This window comes from Oryctolagus cuniculus, chromosome 9 (genome assembly GCF_964237555.1).
Source record: "Oryctolagus cuniculus chromosome 9, mOryCun1.1, whole genome shotgun sequence".
Taxonomy (NCBI): domain Eukaryota; kingdom Metazoa; phylum Chordata; class Mammalia; order Lagomorpha; family Leporidae; genus Oryctolagus; species Oryctolagus cuniculus.
The window spans coordinates 58146879-58153136 of record NC_091440.1 but is presented as its reverse complement, the minus strand read 5'-3'; the positions used below and the strand labels follow the sequence as shown (position 1 = coordinate 58153136).

The 6258-nt window shown below is 36.5% G+C and overlaps 1 pseudogene; it reads left to right on the top strand.

Annotated features, from left to right (window-relative positions):
- The first annotated feature begins 4864 nt into the window (after nt 1–4864).
- On the top strand, nt 4865–5411 carry LOC100356040 (translationally-controlled tumor protein pseudogene; annotated as a pseudogene).
- Nucleotides 5412–6258: the final 847 nt, after the last annotated feature.

Genomic DNA, 6258 nt, shown 5'->3' with positions numbered 1-6258 from the left:
AATGCAGTCTTCCTTTGTATTTTCCTGTGGCTGAGATATGACAACATCTCTCTTCAGCCATCTTTAACTTCTCAAGTTTGTCACACTTTTTCTTTATTTTTTTTTAAGATTTATTTTATTTATTTGAGAGGTAGAGTTACAGACAGTGAGAAGGAGGAACAGAGAGAAAGGTCTTCCCTCCACTGGTTCACTCCCCGAACGGCCGCAATGGCCAGAGCTATGATGATCCAAAGCCAGGAGCCAGGTGCTTCTTCCCAGTTTCCCATGCAGGTACAGGGGACCAAGGACTTGGGCCATCCTCCACTGTTTTCCCAGGTCACAGCAGAAAGCTGGATTGGAAGAGGAGCAACCAGGACTAAAACCGGCGCCCACGTGGGATGCCAGCGCCACAGGCGCAGGATTAACCTACTGTGCCATAGCTCCGGCCCCCATACTTTTTCAAAGGAAATTATATTATATAATGACATTTGTGCCACATTTATCATATTCTAATTTTAATGTGTTCGGCATTTCAATAAATATTTTGAATACCTTCTACATGAGGATATGAATTGTATTTGTAGGTGGGGGCTCTGGCAGAATATCTTCCTCCAGTAATTTAATGTGATTTAAGTAAATGAATATATTTGAAGACCATCAAGCAGAGACCATTTCTGTATTGTTAAGATGGCTTAAAATTAATGAAACTAGAGAGAAATGCCAATTGCTAGTCCCACACTACAGACGAACAGAGCCTCTGTTTCTTTGGGGTGATAGCGATATTTTAAAATTAATGAGAAGAGGCAAAGAGGACAGTATTTCAAAGCAAATGTTCTAGAGATGTTTGCCCCTTCTATTTTTTAAATCAAGTCTTTTGACATTTATGTCTAAGAATATGCATTAATTGAAAAGGTGCATGCGCTGCCTGCTGAACTGCACACATTGGACTTGATCCAGAACAAATTTTGAAATAGGTGAATCTTGTCTTCAGATTCTATCATTTCCCATGTCATGACTTAACTTGATCCTTTAAGGAACTATACTGCCCTCTAGCTGAGTAAAAATATTTCCTCCTTTCCCTGTAGAAATAGGTCTACTGAATGGCACATTCACACAGGACCTAAGGGAAACTGATTAGAAGAATAAGTAATGGCAAACTGTAGCTGATAGTAGCAGAGATGAAGATCAAGCAGGAAGTGCATTTTAACCCATGTTTTTCTTATCTTCATAATGTATTAACCATATATTAGAAGTGAATTAACTCTAGTATTTATTTAGAATAGAGCTGAAACTTTCCTAGAAATTCTTTGTCATGAGAATATACGACATATTGCCTTCTTTTATTGAAGTTGACAATAAACTAAGCAAATATGAATATTCTGTTTATGTTTGTCTAAAGGTCTAAATAAGTCTAAAGACTATTCCTGAAAGATAGATAAGTGAATCACCATCCATGAATGGGAAACGCTTTATGGTGATTCACATATTTCTGATTCTGTTCAGCATGAGTACCAGTAATTTGGAATACTTAAACGGTATCCCCGTTCTTAATAAGTCCATATCATAGATATGTTTTACATATTTACCATGGACTATAAAGCTATTATGAAAAATTGTCATTAACAGTGATTTCAATTGTTTTCTCCATCTAAAACTATTTAGGGCTAAATTCCCAGTTAAAGTATTTACCCTCACTCTTGCTATTCTCATAAACAAAGCTGAGTCTGCCCTGAAATATCTTTTGTAAGACGGAAATCATCGGACAGCAGCATTAAAGAAAAATGAGAAGATTGATACCATGTCCCTGCCTGACAGCACTGCTCCTATTAGCAGAAGGTTCTTGAGGTGGCAAGATAAAGCCCTGGGCAACATATTCTGTGACAGTCATGGTCATGACCTATTTCTGTTATTTCCTTTTTAAGTTAGCTTGCATTGTTAGCAATTTCCTACCCATCTATGAGATATCTCTAAGAGGCACTGCTAGGGCTCAGATTTAATATATAGAGCAGACAGTAATAATGCAGAAATATTAGATGGAAGAAAGGAATGAATGGGGAGGAAGAAATGAACAGAGAGGGATGGAGGAAGGGAAGAAATGGTTATTGAAACTACAGAAGCAAAGAAATGCATTAAAATAAATATTTTCTTGCATGTATTTATGAGAAATCTGAGTTGTACATTCATTTCTCACTTAGGATTCTGACACATCATTTTAGATGTCATCATAAGTCCAGGAGTATCATGATTTTCTCTGCTTACCAAGAGATTTAGTGGAGAAAGTCAATCATATCTTACTCTATAAATTTTCTTTTTCTAACCTTCACTGTAAAATTCTATATATTGTATTTTGGAAACAAAAGTGATAAACTGATGTTCAAACTAGTTTTATTATAACATTAGCAAAGTATATGTGTCAGTTGATATAGTAATGTGGAATAAAATATATTTTAGATTAAAGCTATATCACATAAGGAGTTTTGAATATAAATTCCAGTTCTAATATGTATATTCATGTTTCTTGAGTTATTATGAAATTCAGTTTCCTGCATGTAAAATTTTAGCATCCTGAAATTATATGTTTATGTCTTTATCCTTCAGAAATTACAATAACCTTACTATGTATAAAGCCTCATGCAACATTATAAATAGCTGCACAAAATATGGCTTCTGCATGCAAGAAATTTAGACCATAAAAAGTAGGATTTGATATAAGGAGATCATTCTCAATGCAAAATATAATGTGCAGTTAGAATGATGTTCTACCTTTTGAAAGTTCAAAGATACCTTCTGTAGATGATGAAACACAAAATAACAAATAACTATCATGTGGATGTGCAATCACAGAATTCATACCTGCATTGACTGATTGGAGACCCTGGATATACAGTTACACATACATGTATTTTAGTGTGCAGGGTGATGCTAATATTTTATACAAAAATTGAATCTATTTCCCATGGGACTTTTTTTCTTTTTTCTTTTTTTTTTTTTTTTGCTACCACAAACCTCTTCCAATATCCTCTCCAGATCATTCCACATGTGATCCAAACCCAAGGAGAGTTCTCTGTAACTACTGCATTTTTCCATTTGCAAGTGGATTTTTTCAGTATAGTGCTATTACCATGTAGCAGGGCTTATCAGTCCCCCAAAAGAGAATGGTCAAGTATTTGAAGTGATTGTAGTGGTCGATTCTGCTTGGGGAAGCATCCTAGTTCTTGGATAATCTCATTCCACGTAATTCCTTACCTTCCCCATCCTTGTGTTTCCTACTTCTTTGCAAACCAGAGATTTGCTCGCCTGAAGTCACTGATTACAAAACATTCATGGAAGAAGTGAAATTAAAAATAATTTAATTTTGGCGCCTGAAGATAAAGTTAATGGTAAAGTTAGAATGTGCTACTTTCAGAATCATTGAGCACTTATTGCTGGGGTTGATAGGCAGAGACTTCATGCATATTATCTATATCATAATACATATCTTCATTGACTTTTTGAAGTATCTGTACATTGCATAGATGTTTTCCTCTCCAATGACAAATATTTTTTCTGAATATTTCTGGGCACTTAAGTTTCACATGTGTCCTTCCAAATTTTTAACTGAAGTACAACAAAATACTGCCATATGGTGTGTAATGAGGTAACCTTCCACATCAGATTCATAAAATGTGGAGTAATCACTATGGAGCATTATAGGTAGACTGTTCTCGAATATTATGTATGTCATATAAATACCCTTTAGCACACTTTCTGGTATTTTTTTTTAATTGTCAGTGTAAATGATGCATGATTTTTAATTTACTCAACTTGATTCAGTAACCTATAATCACCTGATTTGTCACCACAATTAAGCCAGTGAAATTTTCTTTTCCTCTTTTAAAGTTACCCTAGACAGTGAAAAAGCACCCTTGATTTTCTGGCAACAAGAGGTTTTAGGCTCATCTTAAATCATTCAGCCACAGGCATGTTTCACACATTTTACAAAGAAAACACTATTATTGGCTTGCTTGTTGCAAGAGAAACACATTATAGACCAAATTTACCAGCCTAGTTCTCCATATTGCAATGTTCCAAAAGAGCACTGAGGGAAAGCAGGTTGCCTTAGAGTTGCTGAGCTATTTAATAACAAGTATTTTCATTTGTTTACAGAATTCTGGACTGAATTTATTATCACTGTTTTCTGTTTTCCTCAATTCTCAGTTATATTACCACAATGCATACATCGTGTTGTGTAACCAGTTTGCTTATGGATACTACAAATTTTAAAATTGTACTTTTTGATTCAAGCTTCAAGAAACATAAGTAAGAAACTCCTTTTTCTTACTAAATTCTGAACTTTCTGAATAATAATGCAAGATGAAAACATACAAATTGCCTTTGTAACAGACGGAGTTGGAGATACTCACTCAAGGGCAGAGGCCAAGGTGTCTGCACACCATCAGTCCCCTCCTTCAACACGGGTTCTTGCAAACCAGAGTCTGTTGAAGGCTTAAAGGCTACTCAGTTGCTACCGCGTGTTCTTTCAAGTTGAAAAGAAGGAAAAGGTGATCAAATTTCCTAGTCTTACACTTTGGAACATTTATTTTACTTAAATCAAGACATACAGAATTGTTGTCTTCTCTAACCAAGTAAATGATTCCACTTTTGTGGGAGGAGAAAGGTTTAAATGCATGAGGAATATACAGGAGGCAATTATCCATATGAAAATTAGAAGCATGTGGGAGAAGCATTCTTTATCGAAGTCATATAGTTGAAAGCAAAAGTAATGTCAAATGTAATATTAGCAATTTCAAGTATGAAAACGTGATGCACTTTCTATTAAAAGAGTATCTCAGCTTCAATACCTGCTCCTTCTTACCTCTGATGGCTGCTCTGTGTACAAGGCACTTGCTCTGAGCTCCAGGCTCCCACTGAGCTGCATGCAACCAGTCTCTTTCCAGCCACCACTATGACTAGCTAGCAGGACCTCATCAGCCATGATGTTTTTTTGACATTTACAAGATTCTGGAGATAATGCTTGGCAGGAGGTGGACGGAGCGGGGAAATGGGCAGAAGAACTGAGGGTAACATTGATGATTAGCTCTTTGGTGGAAGTGCCTCTGTCAAAGGCAGTGAAAGCACAGTGGCCACTGATGTTGATGTTGGAATGAACCCTCACTGTCAGGAAACCAGCTTCACATAGGAAGCCTGCGAGAAGTTTACAGGAAATCAATCAAAGGCAAACTTGAAGAGCAGAGACAGGAAAGGGTAAAACCTATCATGACAGGGCCTGCAGAACAAATCAAGCGCATCCTTGCGCATTTCAAAAACTACCAGTTCAGTATTGGTAAAAACAGGAACTCAGATGGCAGGGTTGCTCTACTGGATTACTGTGAGGATGGCGTGATCCATTTACGATTTTCTTGAAGGATGGCTTAAAGATGGAGAAATGTTAACAAATTTGGCAAATAGTTTGTACCTGCACTGCACATCATAACTGGCTGATGCTTGTCATTCACACAACACCAGGGCTTACAAGAAATGGAACTGCAATTATCTTGAGCTCTCCATCTATTTTGAGCATGAGTTACTCCGAGTGCAAGCATTCATTTCAAGGAACAAACATTGTTGTGTAGGTTGTCTAAAAGTAAAATGCATTTAAACTTAAAATAGTGTACATCAAGCACTGTATAAAACATAAACAAAAGCCCAAATCAGAGGCTTCAGATAAAAATCTATCTCCTGCTTTCTTTTTTGGTTCCCCATTATTTGACTGTTTTCTTTATTAGTTATATAATCTCGATTTATTGTTAAACATTGTTAGTGCTAAATTACAGTTATTCAGACAATCTTTTTCTAAAGATTTATTTATTTATTTATTTATTTATTTGAAAGGCAGAGTCTTACAAAGAGTGAGAGAGAGAGAGAGAGAGAGAGAGTATCTTCCATCCACTGGTCTACTCTCTTAATAGTCGAGACAGCCAGGGCTTGGCCAGATTGATGCCAGAAACCTAGAACTTATCCAGGTCTCCCACATATATGGCAGAGGACCAAGTATTTGGGCCATCTGCAGCTGCTTTCCCAGGTGCAGTAACAGGGAACTAGAAGAGAAGCAGAGCAGATGGGGCTCGAAATGGCACCCAAATGTCAAGCCATCATCACAGGCAGCAGCCCAATCCATTGTCCAACAATGCCAGCCTACAGAGAATCTTATGCATAACACCTTCAGCATATCATTATCAACACAAGTTGAAAAAAGGAAGAAACAAAAAATTAATAACTTAAATTACTTTGAAGTTGTAA